Consider the following 25,283-nt stretch of genomic DNA (forward strand, 5'->3'; position numbering starts at 1 on the left):
AGGTGTGGCCTGATAGTTGAGGGGGATGCTGAATTACTGTGTTCCTGTGGTTCTCCCTAGAGCCTCCTTGCTCTCCGTATTGGTTCTCTTCTGAGCAGATGAGGGGCGCTGTGCTGATCCGAAAGTCTCACCAGCAGGGAACCATCGTCACGTGACTATTTTTCGCAGAAGTCAGAACCCTAGTCTCAGGGTGCGAAGGTGATGAAGGCCTTCATTCAAACCTCTTGATTTTTTTTTTTTAATGTTTATTTTTGAGAGAGAGAGAGAGAGAGATCATAGGCAGGGGAAGGGCAGAGAGAGAGGGAGACACAGAATCCAAAGCAGGCTCCAGGCTCTGAGCTGTCAGCACAGAGCCCAGTGCGGAGCTGGAACTCATGGACCGTGAGATCATGACCTGAGCCAAAGTCAGATGCTTAACCAGTTGACTGAGCCACCTAGGTGCCCCTAAACCTCTTGATTTGATTCTTGGCTTCACCCGAAGTTGCCCAGATGGACCAACATTGTGAAGAGGGTACTGTTCCAGTTAAATAGCGGTTGCCTTTTCGAACTGAGTCCTTCACCTGGGTCATCCCTGAGGACTCCTGACCAGTCCTGGGAGGTCAGAGTCCCACGTGACCCCCACCCCACCTACCCAGGCCTGTCCATCCAGAGCCTCCCTCTCCACCTTGCCCCTGAGAGTTACCATGGTCTTTGGGCACAGCCACCACCCTTAGTGGGGCTGTGTGGCTCCCTTTCCCTTCAGTGGGAGATTGGCCCCCTCAGTATTAGCAATGAATATATGGGGCCCTGTGGACTTCACTTCAGAGGACAGTCACCCACACAACCGGCACCTGCTTACATTTGCCCTCTCATGAGGAGCTTTCCAGGAACCATACTGCCCCCATGCCAGAATTTTAGTGTCCCAGAAGGAGGGGAGTGTGTGTGTGTGTGTGTTCATTTGTTTTAAGGAAAAAGCCATTGTGTTCGTGGTAGGATAGAGAAAATACAAGTGTTTCCCATTGCCTCACCATGGTTGATATTTTGGTGTGTATCATTCATCTCTTTTTTGGACCACAATTTTATGCATTAAAAAAAATAGGAATATATTTTAATAGAAAAATAGGAACTGAGCACCTGGGTGGCTCATTCGGTTGAGCGTCCAACTTTGGCTCACGATTGCATGGTTTGTGAGTTCAAGCCCTGCGTCAGGCTCTGTGCTGACAGCTCAGAGCCCGGAGCCTGCTTCGGATCCTGTGTCTCCCTCTCTCTCTGCTCCTCCCCTGCTCACACTCTGTCTCTTTCTCTCTCTCAAAAATAAATACACATTAAAAAAAAAAAGGAATGCTTATTTTCAGTTACAGGAAAATCGTATTAATAGGCAAAACCAAAGAAGAAAAATACAAAGGAATAAGGTAAGTGTACTCACTCTTGCCTTATTTTATTTTTATTTTATTTTATTTTATTTTATTTTATTTTATTTTTAGATTTACATCCAAATTAGTTAACATATAGTGCAACAATGATTTCAGAAGTAGATTCCTTAGTGCCCCTTACCCATTTAGCCCATCCCACCTCCCACAACCCCTCCCGTAACCCTCAGTTTGTTATCCATATTTATGAGTCTCTGATGTTTTGTTCCCCCTCCCTGTTTTTATATTATTTTTGCTTCCCTTGCCTTATGTTCATCGGTTTTGTCTCTTAAAGTCCTCATATGAGTGAAGTCATATGACTTTTGTTTTTCTCTGACTGACTCATTTCACTTAGCATAATACCCTCCAGTTCCATCCATGTAGTTGCAAATGGCAAGATTTCACTCTTTTTGATTGCCAAGTAATACTCCATTGTATATATATACCACTTTTCTTTATCCATTCATTTATCGATGGACATTTGGGCTCTTTCCATACTTTGGCTATTGTTGATCGTGCTGCCATAAACATGGGAGTGCATGTGCCCCTTCGAAACAGCATACCTGTATCCTGTGGATAATGCCTAGTAGTGCAATTGCGGGTCGTAGGGTAGTTCTATTTTTTAGTTTTTTGAGGAAACTCCATACTGTTTTCCAGAGTGGCTGCACCAGCTTGCATTCCCAACTCTTGCCTCTTTTATTGAACGTAATATGTAAGTCTGAGCCAGGACACTTAGGCAAGAAAAAGAAAGAAAAGATTTTCAGATTGGAAAGGAAGAAGTAAAATTCACTACTTGCAGATGACACGATATACATAGAAAACCCTATGGACTCCAGCAAAAAACTATTAGAACTAATAAATGAATTCAGTAAAGTTTCAGGATGCAAGATCAATATAAGAAAGTTGTGTTTCTGGACACTGATAACAAACTATCAGAGAAATAAAGAAAATGATACCATTTGCAGTTGCATCAAAAAAGAATGGTGGGGTGCCTGAGTGGCTCAGTCGGTTGAGCATATGACTTTTGATTTTAGCTCCAGTCACGATCCCAGGATTGTGGGATCAAGACCCACGTCAGGCTCAGTACCAAGTGTGGAGCCTGCTTAAGATTCTCTCCCCCTTCCTCTCTCCCTCTCCCTTTCTCTCTCTCTCTCTCCCTCTCCTGCCCTCCCTTGTTTCCCTCTCCCGCCCTCCCTTATTTCCTCCTCCCTCCCTCCCTCTCTCTCCCTCTGCCCCTCTCTTCCCACTCATGCTCTCTCTCTCAAAAAAAAAAAAAAAAAAAGAATGAAATACTGGGGAATGTCTAACCAAGAAGGTGGAAGACCTGTACACTGAAAAGTACAAGATGTTAATGGAAGAATTGAATAAGACACAAAAAAATGGAAAAATATTCCATGCTTATAGATTGGAAGAATCAATATTGTTAAAATGTCTATACTACCCAAAGCAATCTGCAGATTCAGTGCATTTCCTATCAAAATTCCAGTGACATTTTTCAAAGAACTAGAACAAATAATCCTAAAATTTGTGTGGAATTACAAAAAAACTGAAAAGCCAAAGTGGTCTTCAGAAAGAACAAAGCTGGAGGCAGTATGCTCCTTGATTTCAAACTATACTACAAAGCCATAGTAACTGAAACAGTATGATATCAGCATCAAAAAAAAAAAAAAAAAAAAAAAGATACGCAAATCAGTGAAACAGAAGAGTAAGCCCAGAAATAAACCCACGCATATATATGGTTGGTTAATTTACCACAAAGGAGCCAAGAATATACTATGGGGAAAGGACAGTCTTTTCAGTAAATGGTGCTGGGAAAACCGGACCACTATCTCATGCCGTACACAAAACTCAAAACATGTTGAAGGCTTGAACATAAGACCTGAAACCGTAAAACTAGAAGAAAACACAGGCAGTAATAAGCTCCTTGACATTGGTCTTGGTGACGAGTTTTTAAATCTGACCCCAAAAGCAAAAGTGAATAAGTGGGACTGTATCACACTAAAAAGCTTCTGCACGGCAACAGAGCAACCATCAACAAAATGAAAAGGCAGCCTACTGAATGGGAGAAATATTTGCCAGTTCTGTATCTGATAAGGGACTAACAGCCAAAATATATAAATAACTCCTACAACGCAATACCAAAAAAAAACCCCAAAACCCCAAAACCAAAAAACCCCCAAACAATCTGATTTAAAAATGGGCAGAGGATCTGAATAGACATTTTTTCCAAAAAAGACATACAAATGGCCAACAGGTATATGAAAAGATGCTCAACCTTATTAATCGTCAGGGAAATGCACATCAAAACCACAATGAAATGTCATCTCACACTTGATAGAGTGGCTAATCTCAAAAAGACAAATTGTAAGTGTTGACAAGGGTGTGGAGAAGAGAAGCCTTGCGCACCATCGGCGGAGTTGTAAGTTGGGACAGTCCCTATGGAAAATCATGTATGGACTCGCCAGATGATGAGAACTGCCATATGATCCCGCAGTTCCACACGCAGTGGAATCTTCTTCAGCCACAAAAAAGAATGGAATCTTGGCATTTGCAACAACACGGATGGACCTTGAGGGCGTTAAGCTATGAGAAGTCAGAGAAAGACGAAAACCGTTATCATTTCTCTTACATGTGGAATCTGAAAAAAAATAAGCTTGGGGCGCCTGGGTGGCTCAGTCGGTTAAGTGGCTGACTCTTGATTTTGGCTTAGGTCCTGAGCTCGAGCCCTGCATCGGGCTCTGTGCTGTTAGTGCGGAGCTGCTTGGGATTCTCTCTCTCCCTCCCTCTCTGCCCCTCCTTTGCTCTCAAAATAAATAAACTTAAAAAAAAGAGAACAGATTGGTGGAAGTATAGTGCATTATTGACTGACACCTGAAAATAGCTTATTTTTGTCTAGGAATTTGTGACCATCTCCTATAAAAAAATCAAAAAGATGAAAAATAGAAATAAGATCCTGTCTTCTCAGATCACCACTGTACGTGCTCTTCTAAGCCATTTTGGGGGCACATGTATATATTTTTCTATAAAGGTAGCTTTATTTTAAATAATACCGCTTTATAATTTGCTTTTTAAAATAGTAACTTTATTGAGATATAATTCAGACATAATACTCACCATTTTAAAGTGTACAGTCCAGTCATTTTTAGTATATTAAAGACTTTTGCAATGATCACCACTTTCTCATTTTAGAACATTTTATCATCCGAGAAAAAAAACTTTGTACCCATTAGCTGTCACTTCCCATTCTTCCCTGTTCCCAATCCTAGGCAGTCAGTAATCGACTTTCTGTTTCCATTGATTTGCCATTTCTGGAAATTCATACAAGTGGAATCATATAGCGTGTGGTGTTCTGCAGCTGACTTCGTTCACATAGCATAATGTTCTCAAGGTTCATTCGTGTTGTAGCATGCATCAGTGATTACTTTTTATAGGGAGATAATATTCCATTGTATGGATAAACCACTTTTTTTTTTATCTGTTGTATATATTGCTGGTCATATGGTAACTCTTTATTTAATATTTTGAGGTACGGCCAGACTGTCAAAGCAGCTGAGACATTTTACATTTCCATCAGCAATGTATGAGAGTTCCAGTTTCTTCACATCTTCACCAACACTGGTTACTGTCCATCGTTTATTTTCTTTTAGCCATCCTAGTGGTTTCTCATTGTGGTTTTGATTTGCATTTCTGTAATGACTAACGATGTTAAGCATCCTTTCATGTGTTTATTGACCATTTAGGTATCTTCCTTGGAAAAATGTGTATTCATATCCTATGCCCATTTTTAAAATCAGGTTGTCTTTTTGTTATTGAGTTATAAGAGTTTTTTACATATTCTGGATACAATTTCTTTATCAATATATGACTTGTAAGTATTTTCTCAATTTTCTCCACATTCTTTGGGTTATCCTTTCACTTTCCTGATGGTCACCTTTGATGGAGAAAAGTTTTTAATTTTGGTGACATCCACATTGTCTATTTTTTCTTTTGTTGCTTTTGCTTTTGGGGTCATATCTAAGAAACCACTGCCTCATCGAAGGTCATGAAGATACATACCTACTTTCTTCTAAGATTCTTACAGTTTCAGCTTGTACTTTCAGCCTGTGATTCATTTTGAGTTAATTTTTGTATATGGTCTGGGGTTGTGGTCTAGCTTTATTCTTTTGTGTGTGGATATCTAGTTGTCCATTAGCTGAAAAGGCTACTCTTTCCTCATTGAGTGGTCTTGGTACCCTTGTCAAAGATTAATTGACTGCAAATGTAAGGGTTTATTTTTGGACTCTAAATTCGATTCTGTCTATCTGTATGTCTATCATTATGTCAGTACTGTCTTGATTACTTAGGTTGGTAAGAAGTTTGAAATTGGGAGTTGTGAATCCTCCAAATTTGTTCTTCTTTTTCAAGATTGTTTTGTCTATTCTGAGTCCATTGCATCCCCTATGCATTTAAGGATCAGTTTGTCAGTTTCTGCAAAATATAATTTTCTTTTATTATACCGTGAACATTTTCCATTTTCTTAGTCTGTAATTGTGCTATTCAGTACAGTAGCCATGATACATACATGTGGCTGGTGAGCATGTGAAATGTGGCCAGTCCAGATTGATGTGTGCTGTAAATATAAATTAACACCTGGTTATGAAGAGTTAGTATGAAAAAAAAAAAGACCACAGAATATCTCATTAATAATTTTTAATGAATTAATAATTTTGTGAATGATTTTATATTGGGTTAAATAATATACATTACATAAATTTACCTGTTTCTTTTTACCTTTTTAATATGGCTACTAGAAGCTTTAAAATTATGTCATTCTCAGGGAGTCTGGGTGGCTTAGTTGGTTGAGAGTCCAACTTCAGCTCAGGTCATGATCTCATGGTTTGTGAGTTCAAGCCCCATGTCAGGCCCTCTGTTGACAGGTCAGAGCCTGGAGCCTGCTTTGGATTCTGTGTCTCCCTCTCTCTTTGCTCCTCCCCCCGCTCCACTCTGTCTCTCTCTCAAAAATACATAAATATTTAAAAAATTAAAAGTAACAGGGGTGCCTGGGTGGCTCAGTCGGTCGAGCGTCGGACTTCAGCTCAGGTATCTCACAGCTTGTGAGTTCAAGCCCCGCATCGGGGTCTGTGCTGCCAGCTCAGAGTGTGGAGCCTGCTTTGGATTCTGTGTCTGCCTCTCTCTCTGCCTTCCCCCCACTTACTCTGTCTCTCTCTCTCTAAAATAAACATTAAAAAATTTTATAAAAATAATAAAATAAAATTACATGATTCTTATATTTGTCTTAAACATAAGTATTATTTATTAAACGTTTTTTTTAAATGTTTATTTATTTTTGAGAGAGAGTGAGCAGGGGAGGGGCAGAGAGACACAGAGACAGAATCTGAAGCAGGCCCCAGGCTCTGAGCTGTCAGCACAGAGCCCACCGTGGGGTTTGAACCCATGAACTGGGACATCATGACCTGAGCCCAAGTTGGACACTTAACCGACTGAACCACCCAGGTGCCCTGACAGAAGTATTTTTCAATAGCCTGGCTTTAAGTTTCTTGATTCACTTCTTTGTTGTTGGACACTGAGATTGTTTCCAGTGTTCTCTATTTTATGCAGTGCTGTGGTGCTGCCAGAACAGAGTTCATGAGGAGTGGGAAATGTGTCTGCTATTTCTAAGTCTGCATGCGAACTTGCCTGTTACAGAGTTGAGTAAGTGAATGAATGTTTCCTTACTAAAAATAATAATGTTTCAAAACAAGGCTGTAAACAGACTCAACAAATAACTGGTTGAACCTCCCTCCGCTGTGTCACGTTCTGTTTCAAGAGCTGGGAACACAGTGGTGAAAGAATCCAAGTTCTAGCCCTCACGAAGCCTATATTGTAGTAGGGGAGAGGGATAGTCCATACCCAGTAACCATGTCAATTAATGCTGAAGAGCTGTGTTGGGAAGGACAAGGAAACAGGCCTTTGGGCTGCGGTGTGGTGGGAGTACTGTCCTAATAGAGATGTCAGGGAGGCCTTTCTCAGCACATCACATTTGAGTAGGGACCGAAAGAAGCAAGGGAGGGAGCCATGTGCAGATCTGGGAGAAGAATGTTTTTCGGTAGAGGCGTCAGGAAGTACCGAGACCTTGATGTGGGAATATGCGTGTTGTGTTTGGGGAGCAGCAAGGAGGCCAGTGTGGCTAGAGCTTGGTGAGAGGTAGTTGGATTGGGACACATTTTGAAAATGAAACAGACCATTGTTGCTGATGGATTGGCTGTGGGGCGTGTGGGGAAGGGGTGGCCTTCATGACACTCCTGGGCACTGGTGTGGTAGCATTTGCTGAGCCAGGGGTTGTGAATTAGAGAGCAAGGGTGCCCAGCGTTCGGTGTTAGGCCTGTTAAGTTTGAAATGCCTCTTGGGTGCTCGGGTGGAGATGTGGAGTTGGTAACTGTGATACATGAGTTTGGAAATCACAGAGGAGGTTGGGTTAGGAATGCGTATTTGGAGTTAAAAAAAAACAAAAACAAAAACTACCTGAACATCAGGCTGAGTGAGAATTGAAACACGCAGGTCTTTGGGGACTTTGGCAAGAGAGATGTCAATAGGCTGTGCCGGAGTGGTGGGTGAAGATTTTCAGGGGAGCATGGGATGTGTGGATTGACAACCCCTTGAAGGAGTTTGCCGTGATGTGGACAGAATGATGGGGGAGGGGTGAGATGGGGACAGACTGCTGTCCCTGTGCACTGGCAGGAGTGGCAGAGGGTAGGCCTCTCCTAGGGTCTGAGTGGACTGGCGGGCCTTCTGTTCAACAGTGAGATGATGAGATTTCAGATTGCTTCAGTTTCCCGAGAAACAGAGTGACAAGGTGGGAAGGGGAGTTGTAGGATTTGTTAATGGAGTTGAATGTAAAACTTGCATGAATTTTTAATATGAAACCTAAGACTTTGCATAAATTGAGTGACTTCAAAGTGCTTACCCTTGGGGTTCTCTCTCCTGTGCCTTTGGGGGTGTTTTGGTGGAAGAGTTTGAGAAGCCACTTAATTATTGTATTCTATCGTTATGTTGTTAAATCTCACCCAAGTGAGTATTTAACCTTAAAGAGTTTGAGATTCACTTACCCATTTTGTTATCTTTAATAGAGCTTTTGCAGCTGCTCCAAATATCCCTCCATTTGTGTATCTTAATTGTTGCTTGGCAGGGCCGCTGCATTCTGCACCAGGGACGGCCCGGCGCAGGAGGCTGTGGGGCGTCTGTAGGTAGAGTGCCCTCGTTCCCACCCCTTTCCACTTGTTTTGGAGGAGAGGATGTGGAAGAAGGCAGGGCCCCTGAAGTGCAACACCCTCCAAGAATATTTTAGCATACCTTTTCCTCTTTTCTCAAAACACTTAACAAACACACCGCACATCTTGTAATTCTGACGGGGTGCTTTGAGCGAGCTGAGTGTAGTGCTGTTAGCCGGCCTTTTATGATATTTCGGCTTCTTTCCTGTTTGTCGCATTGGCCTGCTTTTTTCCTATACAGTTTTCGTAAGATAACCTCCCACCGCCATTTAGGTCCTTCAGCCTTCTTAGTAGAGAGCACTGTGAACAGTTTGAATTACTCCACCGTGACCTCGTGGGATGGGAGCATGTGCGAAATCAGGTCTGCCCCTCTTATGTTGTTGACCCCTATCGCTTCTCAGCCTTTTGGCTAAGATCAAGTGTGTGTTGTCGTCCCAGGAGATGGCCGTGGCCTGGGGGCGCTTGATCTGTAATCCGTGGTTTGTTTGTGTGACTCGGCCACCTGCCCCTGACGGCCAGGTTCTCCCACAGGCTTGTGGGCCGACCTCCCCACTCCTAAAGCCTGGCTTCGTCAGGTCGCTGGGCCAGGAGGCCTTCCCTGAGCATGCTCTGCACAGCCACCAGCTTTGCCTTCACGCCTGCACCACTGTGTGCTTGCGGGCGTGGCGGGAACGCTCACTGGTTACTTCTTGGTCTTCCCCTCCAGTCCACGGCTTCCATGAAGGCGAGGACTCTGGTCTTGTTTTCAGCCTAGTGCGTCCAGCAACCAATGAAGGGGGCGGCACGCTCAGAAAGTTTGTAGAATGAACACGTGTATAAATCCAGACTTTCAATCCAGAGTGCTGTGTTCTCCTGGCCACGAGAGGGGCCCACGTGTCCGCGTTGCAGCCCAGGCTTGCCCTCTTGTCGTTCGGCAGTCCTTCACAGCTGTTAGTTTCAGGGCTGTTTTGGAGTTTGGAATTTTTGAGATTTTAGAATGGAATCCATGAGTATACCATATACTGTGGAAATCCTAAATAGCATTTTGTACTCAAACAGATTTTTGAGGCAAAGTACATGACTCTCTGTGCTAAGTGGGGCAGAGACTGTAGATAGCCTCACGTCACGTCAGGGAGTGCCGCCCAGTGAGTTAGCATGTTTTCAGAGCTTTGGGGGTTTCAGAATCACAGGTAAAGGTTTGTGGGCCTGCGTTAGTGAATGTCTGTCCGTCGGGCATTATGTCGTGTGCTGAAAATGCAAAGGAAGAAAACAGCTCTGCCGTCCTGTGTGGGGGTCGCCATAATGTGGGATGTCGAGCACACACGAAGGCCCTGCTGGGGACCCTGGGTGTTTCTGTCACCCTCGTTTGCTTTCCAGCAGCGTGCTGTCTGCTGACCGCTTCGTGCCTGCTACATGGGGCGCCGGCAGAAGGGCGCTCTCTCGGGGAGAGTGTAGGAAGCGGCTGTGCCCCGTCTTCCTGGATGGAGCTCCCTCAGCCCGGCCACAGGGATTCAAGGAGTAGAGAGTGATGTGTGCACCCTCCGGACCTCTGTCTCCTTCACTTGGGGGTCGGGGTGGGAATGGACCCCAGAGGCGAGGCTGCACCAGGGGCAGGTTTGAGGTCCTCAGTCCTGGTTCTGACTTATCTGCAGTCCTCTTGGCTGGATCTGGAGTTTGCAACTTTAGATGGGTTTAATGTATGTTTCCCGACTTTTAAAATAGCGTAATTTCATTTCAGTATTTATAAGATGCATTTTTGATGTAGATAGAAATCTTTAAATAAAAAAAAAGTTCTATCTGGGGCGCCTGGGTGGCTCAGTCAGTTGAACGTCTGACTTCAGCTCAGGTCATGAGCTCACGGTTTGTGAGTTCAAGCCCCACATCAGGCTTTGTGCGGACAGCCAGAGCCTGCTTGGGATTGTCTCTCTCCCTCTCTCTCTGCTCCTCCCCTGCGCTCTCTCTCTCACAAATAAATAAACATTAAAAATTTTTGAAAAAAATCTGCCTACTTTCTAAAATGGTACTTGCATTTTGAAAAAAATGTTTAATTGCCAGACTGCAGGAAAGCCAGCTCTGTTTTATTAAAAAATGAGGGGCCGGGGGTGTCTGGGTGCCTCGGTCGGTTGAGCATCCGACTTCAGCTCAGTTCGTGATCTCACAGTTTGTGGGTTTGAGCCCCGCGTCGTGCTCTGTGCTGACCGCTTGGAGCCTGGATCCTGCTTTGGATTCTGTGTCTCCTCTCTGCCCCTCCCCGGCTTGCATGCTCGCGCGCGCTCGCTCTCTCTCTCTCTCTCTCTCAAAAATAAATAAACATTGTAAAAAAAAAATGAGTAGCCAAGGGGCACCTGAGTGGCTCAGTCGGTTGAGTGTCCAACTTTGGCTCAGGTCATGATATCATGGTTTGTGGGTTTGAGCCCTGCATTGGGCTCTGTGCTGACAGCTCAGAGCCTGGAGCCTGCTTGGGATTCTGTGTCTCCCCCTCTCTCTGCCCCTTCCCTGCTCGTGCTCTGTCTCTTTCTCTCTCTCTCTCTCTCTCTCTCCTTCAAAAATAAATTAAAAAAATTAAAAAAAATTTTAAAAAAATGAGGAGCTGATACTCAAATATGTCTGAACATGCATATTTCAAGCATTGAAAAGGATATAGGGTGAAGTGGTTTGTTCCTGGAGCAGATGTCAGTGTTATTTCTAAAGTTTTTCTGTGGTCTTTGATAAATTATGTAGAATGTGTTAACTCTTGTTTGAACATGTGTATTAAAGATTGTCCTTTCAACTTAGAATTATTTTTGTCCAAGGTACTTGACTTAAGATTTAATGAGCCATGACACCGAACTAGAGACATGCTTTCAGTGTTTCAGCATTTGTAAGAGATATTATGGTTTTCTTTTTTTTTTTTTTTTTTTTTTTTTTTCAACGTTTTTTATTTATTTCTGGGACAGAGAGAGACAGAGCATGAATGGGGGAGGGGCAGAGAGAGAAGGAGACACAGAATCGGAAACAGGCTCCAGGCTCCGAGCCATCAGCCCAGAGCCTGACGCGGGGCTCGAACTCACAGACCGCGAGATCGTGACCTGGCTGAAGTCGGACGCTCAACCGACTGCGCCACCCAGGCGCCCCGAGATATTATGGTTTTCAAAAGGACTTACGAGAATGGTCTTTTGTAATGTATTTTAAGATAGTTAAGAATAGAGTTTGTATTGTGAAAAATTCCTCCAAGACACGTTCTGGAGTTTTATGAGTGAGTGTAATGGTGGCAGGACAAGGTGGTGTCACCCATAGAGTTGTGGGGTTTTTTTGTTTGTTTGTTTGTTTTTTGTTTTTGCAAATAGTTTATTTCACAGGGTTTATTTACAAGAGACTCCTTCTTGTGTTTTATAATTACCCTTTCTTTGGGATCAACTAATAATGTAAAAAATACCTGGTGGAGGGGTGCCTGGGTGGTTCGGTCAGTTGAGCTTCTGAGTCTTGGTTTTAGTTTAAATCATGATCCCAGAGTCATGGGATTGAGCCCCCACATCGGGCTGCACGCTGAGCAGGGAGCCTGCTTGGGATTTTCTCTCTCCCTCTGTCCCTCCCCACTGCTTGGTTGCACGCATGCTCTGTCCCCCCAAAAAAACCCAAAAACAAACCTGGTGGTGTCATCTTTGTTACAGATGTATTATGTTTATGGAATTGGAAATGTTTGATTTCTTAGAGTGTGTGTGGATGGATTATGGAGTTGAAAATGTTTGCGTCTGTAGTGCGTGTATAAACACGCCAGTTTCCAAGTGTGGCCTTTAGAGTATCATAGAAGAGTGGGTTTTGTTTTTAAAGGTCATAATTGAAAAGCTTTATGTGTCTTAATCGCTTAAATATTTTCTTTCACCGGGATTGTTAAGAAAAACACAGAATGTAACATGTGGGAAAACGTTAAATGGATGCAAACACTATAAGATTTTCCACAGAAGTTTTTTCTTCACAATGAGGCACATGGGAAGGCTCCATTAACACTTTAGATGGTATCATAATTTTGGAAAAACCGTTTCACCATAGGGGTGTCTACAAACACCGAAGCTGTCTCTGCCAGGCTTTGACATTTGCTTAGCTGTACTGGTAGCAAGAGATGCAGTGGTGAAACCAGTTTAAAATTACCTAGGTTGTCAACATGCAGATTCTCTTTATTCTTTATTTAAACTACAAATTTATCAATCTGGGTAATTTGAAATACAGTAGCATAAAAAGAATTAGATATACCAAACCGAAAATGTGTGCAGATCTAAAGTAGTTTCTTTTCTTGATTTTGGTTAACAGAAGTATCTTCACATCTGTAATTTCTGGTAACTTAATGAGAACATACTGAACTTTGGGGGCACAATAAATTTTCCCATTATGTAAAATATTTTACACACTGGTTGACTCATTGTAAATTGTGAGTAGACATGATTCTCTTCCTGCGGAAAATAGAAACACATTATTATAATGGCGATTTTAGCCAATTGCAAAATTGTGCTCAGGTTACCACATTGCTTCCTCTTGGTTGGATTGTTGAACACTGAGATGGACAGTTAATAATGGGAACATGTTGGGAGCTCTTTTGTTAGGTTTTGGGGATGTGGTCTTTCTGTAAATCAGTTGTTTATTTTATACATGGGCTTATTTTTGGGTTTTTTGGTGGTTTTTTTTTTTTTTTTTGAGTTTTATGTGCAGTTAATGAATGTGTTTTCTTTGTATTGACTTCAAGGCTTGTAAATATTGCTCGGTCTTAAAAACCCAAGTTCTTTTGTTTATTTCATAGTAGAAAGAACTAACCAAATGAGTGCTTTTTGGTGGTGATGGTGGGGTTGATAGTTTTCCTAGTGGTACTCCCTCATGTTTAAAAGTGCCACATATTCATATATGTGTAATTTATATTTTAAAGTTAAAATCAGATTTTTTTTCTTGAAAATTCTTGAACTCTGAGATTTGGGGGAGAAAAATTACTCAAAGTAGTTCTGAGTTGTTTCAAACAGTATTTGGAAGGGCCACCCCCAAAATAATGCATTTTTAGGGGCATAATGCTCTTGTAATAACAGTTTTCTTTTGTTTGTTTCTTTAATTGAGATGCTGTGTCTCATTAAGGGGTGTTAACTCTTGGGTGTCTAGCCTTAGGCACAATTGTGTCAGCTTTTTGAAAATGTACCTGCATGAGCTAATCACACACCATACAATTTACCTATTGGAAGCATCTTATTCAGTGGTTTTTAGTATATTCACAGAGTTGCACAGTCATTGCCTATTTTGGACATTTTGTGTGAACGGAATCATACATGTGGTACAATTTGGGGTCTGGCTTCTTTCACTCAATATCATGTTTTCAGGATTCACCCATGTTGTAGCCTGGATCATTAAGTTGTTCCTTTTTGTTGCAGAATAAAATTTCATTGTAAGGATGTAGCACTTTTTATGGATTCATTATCCCATTGATAGGCATTTCAGCTGCTTCCCCATTTTGACTGTTAATGAAGAATGCTGCGAGGAATGTTTGAGAATCAGTTTCGGTGTTTTCGTTTCTCTTGCGAGTATACCCAGGAGTTTGCATCAGCTTGTGGTGCCTCTTTGACCTGCTGTTCGAGTTTTTGTTCATGTTTGTAAAGAGACTTTGCTACTTATAACTGGGCTTCTTAAGACCTTTGTTGGTGATCTGATGACCCTTTTCAGGCTTGAAGCCCCTGGACCCCTGTTGCCTGGAGAAACTGCCAGAATTATAGTATCTTTCTTTCCTAAGACCAGATCACATCTGATGGTCATCACAGGGTCTTATGAGATGAGTATCCTCTTAGATTTGGGGCAGATGATTAAGTCTGTTCTTTATTCAAGCCAACTAAATCTGTCTGTATTTTATATTTTTCTTGTGTTCTTCTCTCTGCTTCTTCTTGGGGACACCCTTTGTTCTTTGACCCCAGCAACACAGGGAGTGACAATGAATGATTTGTGTATTTTCCCTTCAGGCTGTATATCCCTCACTCCTTCCTTCTTTCCTTCCTTCCTTCCTTTTTTTTTTTTTTTTTTAATTTCATGATAATTTTGGTAACTGGGTTGCCCATTGTTGAAGTGATACAATATCACCTTAAGGTAGTGATAATCCTCGAGCATTATTTTAAGTGTGCAAATGAGACTTATAGGAATGTTTCCATAATTTGTATCAAACTCATGTAAATGTACTTTAACAATGTTCGCCAGTTGCCTGAGTTAGATTATGAGTTTCATTACTGCTGTTTCATCAAGGAGCAGGTTCTGCATGGTCATTCCAGTTAATGCTGAGAACCCTGTAGGTTTCTTGTCATATATTTAAACTGAGTTAAGCTTGGAAAATTATTGAGTGCTTTGAAGATACTGGCTATATTTTGGAACAATTGTGCCTTTCATTTTGAGAAGCTTGTGTTCTGGGGAACCTTTCACATGCATTATATCACTTAAAAATTCAACCCACCCCATAAGGTTTGTAGGATAGGTCTTACTCCTTTCTGGACTCCCAGATTCAGAAAGAGCAAAGCAATTGCTGGGAGAAGTGAGTGTCAGAGGAGATAGAGTGCTGCTCTTGCTCTGCCCCATGCTGTGAGCTGAGAGGAGGCAGATGTGGGGAGACCAGGCCCTGCCCTGGCCAGCAGGGTTATGCCAAGTCCAGAGCAACCAGGCAGCTAACACCAAGCAGCATTGCTTGGACATCTGGTGGTGCACGTGCAAAGATTTCTCCTGTTTGTGCCTTGCTGCCTCCTCATACATAAAGTAGAGATAATAGGAGGCCACTTTCCAGGCAAGTGGGGATCTGGTCTGCTAGTCACTGGACCTAGTTCCCATGCACTGACCACTGGCTTGCTGCCCTTGGTTTGCAGATGGTTGGCCTGGAAGGTGGTTTGAATGGTCCTGTAGCATGCTCCTTTCCAAAATCACCCCTGTCCTCCAACCTCAACCGTTGGCCCTAGAGGCCCCCGTGGGCCTTGCTCTACCAGTGCGCATTACCGCAGAATTAGTTCTCGTTGCTGAGGGGTGGGGCCAGGGTCTCAGGCTCCCCACCCCGCCCGCCCCCGCGCCAGTGTTGGCCCCACTCCTTAGGCATTGTCTGTTCCAAGAGGCACAAGAGACTTGGTGTAAGACCCCTGCTAGTTCCTTCCGACCCTCCTGTGCCAGCCTACTCAGGCCAGAACACAGGGTTCCTGCTTCCCAGGCACGGGGTCCCTGGACTGACAGGCCAGTAGGGGATGAGCCCTTTTACAGCATGGCAGCCGGTGGGGGTGTGCCTGCCACTGAGGACCAGCCTTGATCCCTGATTTGAAAGGCACAGTTCTATGAAACGTCTTCTGTGGGGAGTGCCCACCTGAATATGTCCAGAGGCGCTTGATAAAAGTTCCTGTGAGGCTGTTAAATCACTAGTGAGTCTCTACAAAGCACAATAATGGCAAAAAGAAATTTCCTCGCACTGCCTCCTGCCTTCCCTTCTGATCGTCCACCTCGTGCTGTGCTATTATCCGGCAGTTAGGGATTTGCACTTGAGGTTTGGTTTCGTTGAAAATACTCGTTGATTCATACCACACCTTTCTTGGGAGAGATCAGGGTAGGAAGGGTGCAGTATTTCCATAAATCTGATCCATCCCACTCCCGTGAGTAAAGCCCTGGGGGAGCACCATCGTTTCCCGGGGGTGTCAGTGAACTTTTTGTTGGATGCCTAGAAAAGCAGCATACCAGGTGGGGAGGTGTGGGCTGTGGAGCCTGGGTGCTGGGGTTTGAATCCTGGCTCTCCCCACCGTGCCCCAGGCTGCTCAGCTGTCGGATGGAAAGAACGCTGGTGGCGGTCTCACAGAGGGACTAGTAACTCCTGTGTGTGGAGCAGTGGCGGCTGCCCCTGGTGAGGGGGCTTCGGTGGGGGTCCTTCCGTATAGCCTGGTAACTGCGAGGGACGACGGGAGCACAGAGGAAGGGCCCTGCTGCCAGGGGTGGGAAAGGGAGTTAGTGTAGACTACCTGGGAGAGAAGATTCCGGAGCCTGAGGTGTGAAGGGTGTGAAGTTAGGTAGATGGGAGGAAGGCGAAGCAGAGGATTCTCACCAGAGGGAACAGCTTGTTTGCAGGGATACGACAGGTCATTTCTGTTCCCAGGATGAGGGGTGACCGGCAGGTTCCCTAAGTGTGTGTTCATTCGCCCAATCCTTTACCAAGCACTGCTCAGTGTCAGGGGAGGGGCGCTGAACTCAGGGGAACGAGGCCTCTTAGACAGCATTGCCCATCAGGAGGTTCCCCAGAATCTCCGGAAGACAACTGTTGCCTGCTGAGGGGCCCTGGGGTGCAAGAGTGTAGCACAGAGTTGCCCTACGAGGCTCACATTCTGTCATTTCTACTTGGTCACCACATGCCTCGGGCACCATATGCCTCAGGCACCCGTCAGTCATGGTGGGGGCCATGCTGGCCCAGGGCTGCCGTGAGGGTCAGGCGGGCTCCAGAACACGGCCTTGCTGAGGACACACCAGTGCCGGCCGAGGGACGTGTGCCATTTTGAGGATGCTTTCCCCTCGTCCCTCCCTGTTCCCAGCACATCCTTCAGCTCCTGGTAAGTATTCCTTCCTCATAAAACTTGTCCTGCATCCCAGACCAGCTCCGGTTCTGCCTCCCTTGTGTGCCGGCCCTCTCCATCATACGGGTCCTCGTGCTTGGAATGACTGGTCCTCTAGCCGTCTCGCCCCCTCGGGTGCCTGTGACCTTACCCATGCCCTTTCACACACAGCATGTGGCCGGTTGATGCTCACTAAATGTATTGAATGAATGAATGAAAATTAAAGGTCACTTAGTAATCATGCTACTATTTTAAGTCTCTTTTTCTGAATTTGGTTGTATGGTTAATGGTTTAGTATTTCAAGCGCTCTGATCACGTAATGGTTTTTACTGTGCTGTGAAGGTAGCTGGCTGTTCAAGGTGATTGCTGCCCACAGAGCAACTAGAAGTGCTTCCTGTACTTGTGTTTTCTGGAAGGAAAGTCGTGGTTCATTCCCAGTAGCTCTTTAGTCGGGGTTTTGAAGCTGCTGTTCAGCGGCACATGTGCGGGATTCGCATAGGGAGCACTTCTGCGTTAAAGACGGTGTCATCATGCACATCTCATTAATTTCAGTATTCTTACCCAGCACAGTGAATTGTCAAAACCGTCCTCCAGTAAAAACCACAAACCAGTAAGCCTTTAGGAAATAGGTTGAAAATCTAGAAATGCCCCCCCCCCCCAGGTGTTCACAACATTTTTTTAAAGATCCTTATAAAATCTTTGTGATTCAAAAGGCAGCTTCCTGTGCCAGGGGAGTCTCTCTCCGAGCTCTTGCTTCTGAGGTTTGTAGCTTTCAGAAAGACTGCAATGCAGCGGTTACCAAAGTCTCTGTTCATATGGAAACAACTGGTGGTGAGGTCTTTTGCTCCCTTTCTCGAAGCCGCCGACTACGACCTGCAGTCTGAAGGAGGAGACAACGAAGGCAATCCTCCCTTGGACTTAGCTGTTTAGGGATAGAGCGGAAGTGATTTTTGTGAACGCTGTGGCTTAGCACAGGCATGCCCTGCAGCAGCTCTCTTAAGTTCCTGGCGCAGTGGGCTTCCTGGGATGTGAGAGTCAGGATGCCTTTGCAGTTTGTGCATGCTAATTTTATTTTCTCCTCTGTGTTCAGATGGTGGATTATGAGAAGGTAAGGACTTTAAAAATCATGCATAATATGTATTTTAAATGTTTATGACTATCCCTAGAGAAGGTGAAGAATTGTGATTGAGTAGATCTCTTCTGAACCAAAGAAACAAAACTTGGATTTCTTACGAAAGGACAGTTTGAACGTTTGAACGGTTTTCTTATTTAGTGTTGACAGATGCCATCTAAACACATTATTAAAGATGTTCTTTAAAGAGATCTGCTTGTTCTTTGACTTACTAAACACGGTTGAGTTCCAGAGATGTAGACACGGATAGAATGGATTTGCTTCTATAACTTAAGCAATGCCAGTATCATTCATCTGGCATGGAACATTGTGTTTCCCCAAATCTCAGCCATATGGCAGTGGATGAGGAAACCTAATTTCCGTAGTTCTTACTTGCCTTCAGAGGCGCGTTTTCGGGTGTGCGGAGCCGTGTGCTTATCCCGGGGTGAGGCGGATGCTACCTCTAGCTGCTCCTCTTTGTTTACCTAAGAGGGAGGCTGAGAGTCAGAACTCGGGTTTATTTATTTGTCTATGAATTGGCGGCCCCCAAACGGTGTTACATGTATTATGGGTGGTGATTGATACGTCCAGTGCCAGGAAATACGATGTCAGGGTTACCATGGCAACTGCATGCATTCTGAAAAGCTTATGAATGGGTACTGAACCTTCTGGCGTTTTAAGTGAGATGTTCCAGCTGAGAGCCTGCATTCATGATTAGCGTAAATAAATTCAGCTGTCCGTGTGTATCACATCCTTTTTCTTCGTTTACCAGAGTTGTCTGTTCAGCTCGGTCCTTCCTCTGGTCACGTCTGCCATGGTCTCTGGGTTCTTGGCAAGAGACTATGGTTAAGAGATGGTTTTCGGCTCCAGGCTGGGGAGCAAGCCTGTGTGTGTAGTGTCCCAACACCTCAGTCTGTGGGTGGTGTAGAATGGGCTGGCACGTCTGCGCCTCCTGAGGGCTGGAAATCCTTGACATCCCCAAGGCGTAGCTGCAACCCCGTGTGCTGGTGTGGTTCTGGCAGAGCTTTCTGTCCGTGTGAAGAGCTTCTTTCCAGTAACGCCCCAGGGCTCTCAGCGAGCCTGACTTCCAGAGAGGCAGCCTGCCTCGTTTATATTTCTGGGATATCACGATGGTTGGTTTTGGAGAGGGAGGCCCAAGTTAGAAAGACCGGCGTTCAAAATGCCAAGCCTGTGAAACTAATACACGAAGGCCCATCATCTTCATTACTAAAGGATTGTTTGCTGTTTATGTGAAATATATGTAGCATAGTTGCTTTGAAAACTAGCTCCCCTGAAGAATTTAAACCATATTGATACCTTGATTGCGTGCGACTGGAATACCTGTTAGCTAATATTTTGAAAAAGGCCCCGGGCAGCTTGCCTAGGAGGTCTGAGGCATTGGCTCCTAAGAGAGGGCCCTGCCAGGCCCTGGGAGAACATTTCACACTTGTGTAGATCCCATTCTCTTGATTGATGATAATTCAGATCATACAGCTTAAATTTTGAACCTGAAGGCAGTGTTAGCTTCTCAGACTCACCTCCGCGGGCATTTTGTGGTAGCTCACCTACAGGCCTTAGTTGAGAATCCTCATCCAGTTCAGTCCCTTTATTTTACAGATGAGGAAACTGCCACTTGGTTACGGCTCCGCAGCCGTAGGTCAGAACCAGACCTAGGATTGGAAACCTGGCTCCTGGCTCTCTGTTTTCCTAAGGATCGCTTTCCTGACAGAAGAGTTTTGCTCTCAGTAACCGTGTTTTGCTTTTCTTTTTGTTTAAAAAAAAAAAAAAAAAGGCCTATTGTAATAACAGGAATAGAGCTCTGTAATTTATAAAAGTTCCTGCTTTCCCTTTCTTCTTTATCCTGACATTTATTGAACTGCTCAGTGTGCTGGAGACTTGAGGGGCGCTTCCTCCGCCCCTCAGGCCGCATGCTGTGATGAGAGATGCTGGCCTGTGTGCCGGAGCGCTTAGCCTGAGTGTCTGCAGCTACCCTTCTGCCAACCTGTGGTATTTTCCAGAGAGGCTAGGGGCCCAGTGGTCACCTATTAAATCAAGGTCACAATACTGTGTTTACTAAAGGCAAAACAACATAGCAATATTAGGTGCAGCTTACAAGTTACACCTTACTTACTATAATAGCGGGAGGTTCAGCTTATAAGGCTTCTTGTGCTCAGGTTACCAGGTAGCTAGGGCATTCTCCCAGGACTCAGCGCCTGTGCCCCCTGCGCCCCCCCCCCCCAACCCCCCCCCCCCCGCCCCGATACTGAGCTCGGTGAGGGTAGGAAGCACATTTCTCACTGTTGGGTCTCAGGCTCAGTACATAATAGAAACACATTAACTGTCTGAATAACTCTGGAGCCCCAGAAAAGTGGTAGGGCTGTTGCAGATTTGGGCACGGTGGGCAAAGATGACGGAGAAGGAGTTAGACGAGGTACAGGTCCAGTAGCATCTGGGGCCTGTGGCTCAGTAGGCCCGCGGTAGGATACGGGACAGTCTGCATCGGTGAGAACGAGATGGAAAACACGAGATGTTTACAAGTTTCTCTTTGGTGATCTTAAAGAACTCCAGGACAAGTGTGTTGTTACCCACAGGTGAGACAGAATGAAATTACCTCTCTTTTGAGAGAACTGCATCAAGAGAGTCTTAGATGTAACCTTTCAGGTGGAGAAAGATTTCTGCTTTCCTTGATAAGAGGAATCCTCTAACCCAGATGCCCTGCCTAAGAGTCTGACTTCTTGAGGTCTCTAAAGAAAGTGCCCTAGCAGACAGCGTGGTGTTGAGTTCCCTAGGCAGTTCCGATGTGGTAGAACCCAGAGGGACGGCCAGCACACTCTGACTGCTCACCACCATTTCAGTCCAGGTACAGGAGGATACGCTCACTTATGGTAAGAGAATCAGGCACTGGTATTAGAAACCTGCGATAAACTAAAAATGAATTCGGCGGTATAATTTAAGTTGTTCTTTGGCTTAGAAGAATAATTATTTTAATTTGGGGGCACCTGGGTGGCTCAGTCGGTTAAGTGTCCGACTTCGGCTGAGGTCATGATCTCACGGTTCGTGAGTTTGAGCCCCGCATCGGGCTCTGTGCTGACAGCTTGGAGCCTGGAGCCTGCTTCCGATTCTATGTCTCCCACTCTCTCTGCCCCTCCCACTTGTGCGTGTGCTCTCCAAAATAAATAGATAAATAATAAAATAAATAAATAAGCTTAAAAAATGACACATTTTCACACTTAGATAAACCCTGCGTATGTTACAAAATGGCATTTCACAGGCAGATTCATTAATTAGGATTATTTTGCAAGGGTCTTCAGACCCTCAGATTGGAATGAGCACCCCTTTCGTGTGCTTCCTTGGCAGCTGGTGCTCAGCTATCAGGCAGCTATTTAAGAAGGGAACTCGTATTTTCTGAGTCACTCCCCTATTGCATCGAAACCGTCTCTGATACAGCAGTAGAGTTGAAACGGTCTGCAAAGATGGATGGAGCTCAGGATGGAGCTCATGAGGAAATGTCTTTCCCGTGTTCTAGATTACTGAAGATACAAAGCGTGAAATGCTGAAACCTCCAGACATAATCGTGTTCATTCCGTCCTCATCCCCAGCCCCCCCAGCCCTGCATCAATGAAACTCAGTCCCAGGGCATGGAGGGAGGGTCCCAGCCCAGGTGGGGGAGCTCCTGGCCAGCTCTGCCTTCTTCCTTCAACCCCAGCCTTGGGTCTATGGCCCAGAATGTAGGGTTTTTGTCAGCTTAGAGCCTTAACTCACAACCCACAGTTCCTAGCACATTGTTTCCCTTTTTATTCTGCCTTGGAGTTTGAAAATGTCCAGTAGTGCTGGATGGTTTTATCATTTATCATTATTACAACTTGCAGCTACAAATCTTGTAAAACAAATTCATGTCCTGCGCTCAGATTTTGCTCCTCTAAAAATTCTGTTTGTAACATTAATTTAGAAGAAGGCTTCTAAGTTGTTCAGAAACAGTTCTGTACCCCCTTTAATATTTTGAAATGTAATTTAACGCCTGCAAATAAATTGCTTGAAGGTTTATTAGTTCATTGCTTGGAAAAGAAGTGTGAGAAGAAAAGTATTTTTTTTTTTAACATTTTCTGAGCTGTGGCCAGCAACCCGTTCATTCAGTTAATATTTATCATCCATTAATATTTATCAATATAACATATGGTTATATTTATCATATATATATTTATACCCTTGTATTTGGTATATGTTAGTGTGTGTGCGTGCGCTAACACCAACCAGAAGTACAGCAAGAAGATTGGTACCCTTGAATTACAAGATTATTTTTTTCCCTGTGTAGCCTGTAAAATGAGGATATTGAATTGATATTCGATACTGAGCCACTTCTTAAACACTTGATTTCCTTATTGTATTTATTTATGTTTATATTTTTAAAATCCGAGAACTACAGAAATAGTTCGTTTCTACTGATCCTTCAGATCATGGCTTAAATGTCCTCTCCCCAAGGAGGCCTTCCCTGTACCTACTTAAATGGGTGTCACTGGTGTGTTCACCAGGAGCCTCCTTGGTAGTTTTCATGTCACACGCGTGCACGCACACACACATTTACTTGTGCTGTGTCCTCTTCCCCATAGACCGTCTTCAGGGTCCCCGTCTTTCTTGTCTCCTCCTCCCTGTACTGTGCTGGCCATCCTAGGTGGCTCTGATGCTCTGTGTCCTTCACAGGACCGTCTTGGAAGTTGTCAAGTGTTTACTGACTCAACCAAGAAATCTTTTTTCCATTACTAACTTACTGTCTTTTCAAATTATTGAATACTTGTGTTTTCCCACTCCACCAAGGAGCCGGAAACAACCAAGAATAGTGACTCTTTATGTCCTCAGTGGCCCTTTCCTCTCTTGATCTCCATGTTAGTTTTCTTGTAAGTGAACGAATACATTGTGAGGGTAGCAGCTTTTAATGCATCCTTTGAATTCAGGTAATTTTGAGGTAATTTTGAGAAACTAGTTAAGCCGGCCCCAGTGCGTTTGATATTTTAACTTATAGAATGCTCTTTTGTCTTCCTCATGACACTGCCAGGTTGGAGAAGGGTGCTGTCATTCAAAACTATCGGAGGGGCGCCTGGGTGGCTCAGTCGGTTAAGCGTCCGACTTCGGTTCAGGTCACGATCTTGCGGTTTGTCAGTTCAAGCCCCGCGTCGGGCTCTGTGCTGACAGCTCAGAGCCTGGAGCCTGCTTCAGATTCTGTGTTTCCTTCTCTCTCTGCCCCTCCCCTGCTCATGCTCTGTCTCTCTCTGTCTCAAAAATAAATAAAACATTAAAAGAAATTAAAAAAAAAAAACTATTTGTTGGACAGTTGTGAGAGTGGGAACAGGGAACTGGCATCAGACAAGCTTTGGTCCCAACTGCTGGGCCAGGTGGGACCTTGCCAGCAGCCGTGTGCAAGGCGTGGCATGGCTCTTCAGGGCCCACAGCATGGCTGGGTGCTACCTGCCCTGTGGGCGTTTCTGGCTGGTGAGTCAGTCCTGGAGTTCTTCAGCAGCACTGATCTAACCTACAAATTAAGATTTATTTTTATATTATTTCAGTAGAAAATTTTATTAATGTGGACTTTTCTTTTTGTATAAAAAGTGTTGACACTAGAATATTTTCGGTTCCAAATGTTGATTAATTTAGGGGGAAACCAAAGAGATTTGATGTCGCATAACAAATCTCTATTTAAATTCAGTAAATTGAAGTGAATCATAACTATATTAAGCAAAAGCGAACATTGCAGAATAGGGTTTATTTGAAAGATGGTTCAGATGAAAATTTCAGGGTGACCTGGAAAGATGTCACGCTTCTGTACCACCTTAAGTTAAAACAATGTGATCATTTGGATGTCATGTAGGAAACTTGGTACTGGTGGGTCCAGCAATTCTGGCAAATGTGGTGGGGGTCACATTTGATTAGGAAGTTGATTTATTCTGGAGGGTTTACATAGCGTGAGAATATTAGATTCAAAAAGATCCTAGGAATATTATATTAGATATTTAAAATTTTCAACATGACTATCTGTAAAAATATATGTGACATTTCGTGTTTTAGGACTAAAGTAAGCATGTGGTGGTAATGTATATTTGATCATGAGTTCAGGTGAGTAAGACTTCGGAGACACCCAACCAACCCAAACTCACCACTGCATTATAGCTCCAAGACATGGTTTTGTTTCACACAAGAGTAGTTTTAACTGTTACCCAGTGGCATGGGATAGTCATTTCACTGTTAACTAGCTCTTTTCCTTCTTGTTCAGATCCATTTGGGTAATGCTTTTCTTTCTTTCTTTTTTAAAAAATGTTTGTTTGTTTATTTACTTATTTATTTTGAGAGAGAGAGAGAGAGAGCAAGCAGGGGAGGGGCAGAAGGAGAGGGAGAAAGAATCGCAAGCCGGCTGTATGCACAGAGCCCGCTGTGGGGTTTGATCTTACGAACTGTGAGATCATGACCTGAGGGGAAATCAAGAGTCAGATGCTTAACCAGGTGCCCCTGGATATTGCTTTTCAAAAGTAAGCTAAATAATTCTAGTCAGTTCTCATATTAAAGTAGCTAGAAAGCAAGCAAATAGTTATAGTTAGTCAAATGATGGGACAAGTTTATTTTAGCCTAGCCAATATCTCAGTGTCTTCTTGAAATCAGAAATGGCCTTAGTTCAGCTAAAGACGTTATTTTTGGTGCATCTGGTCACGAATGCCCTGTGCTAGTCTTAAGGGAATAAATAAACTCTGGGGATGTCAGTGCTGAAATTCAAAATAGTGAAAAAAAGATGCTTGGTTTTAAAAAGGGACGAATGCATTCGTTAGGCCTTATTGACATTTTGGGAATTTTGAGGCATGTATTTTACTTGTTGCTCAGAAATTAGATGATCACCTAGGATTTGAATGTATAGTTGTCTGAGTGGTCGAGAATGCTGGGCAAGTCACCAAGGAGGGACCACTGGTCTTTGAGACCAGTTTCAGTCCTGCTGACTCTGACTCCTCTGGGCAAGTTGCTA

At 44.0% G+C, this 25,283-nt stretch overlaps 1 protein-coding gene across 8 annotated transcripts in view; it reads left to right on the plus strand.

Annotated features, from left to right (window-relative positions):
• Positions 1–25,283, plus strand: part of TRAF3 (TNF receptor associated factor 3) — a 127,658-nt gene that overhangs the window by 36,331 nt on the left and 66,044 nt on the right. The gene's annotated exons all lie outside the window — the stretch shown is intronic.

Source organism: Neofelis nebulosa, chromosome 7 (genome assembly GCF_028018385.1).
Source record: "Neofelis nebulosa isolate mNeoNeb1 chromosome 7, mNeoNeb1.pri, whole genome shotgun sequence".
Taxonomy (NCBI): Eukaryota; Metazoa; Chordata; class Mammalia; order Carnivora; family Felidae; genus Neofelis; species Neofelis nebulosa.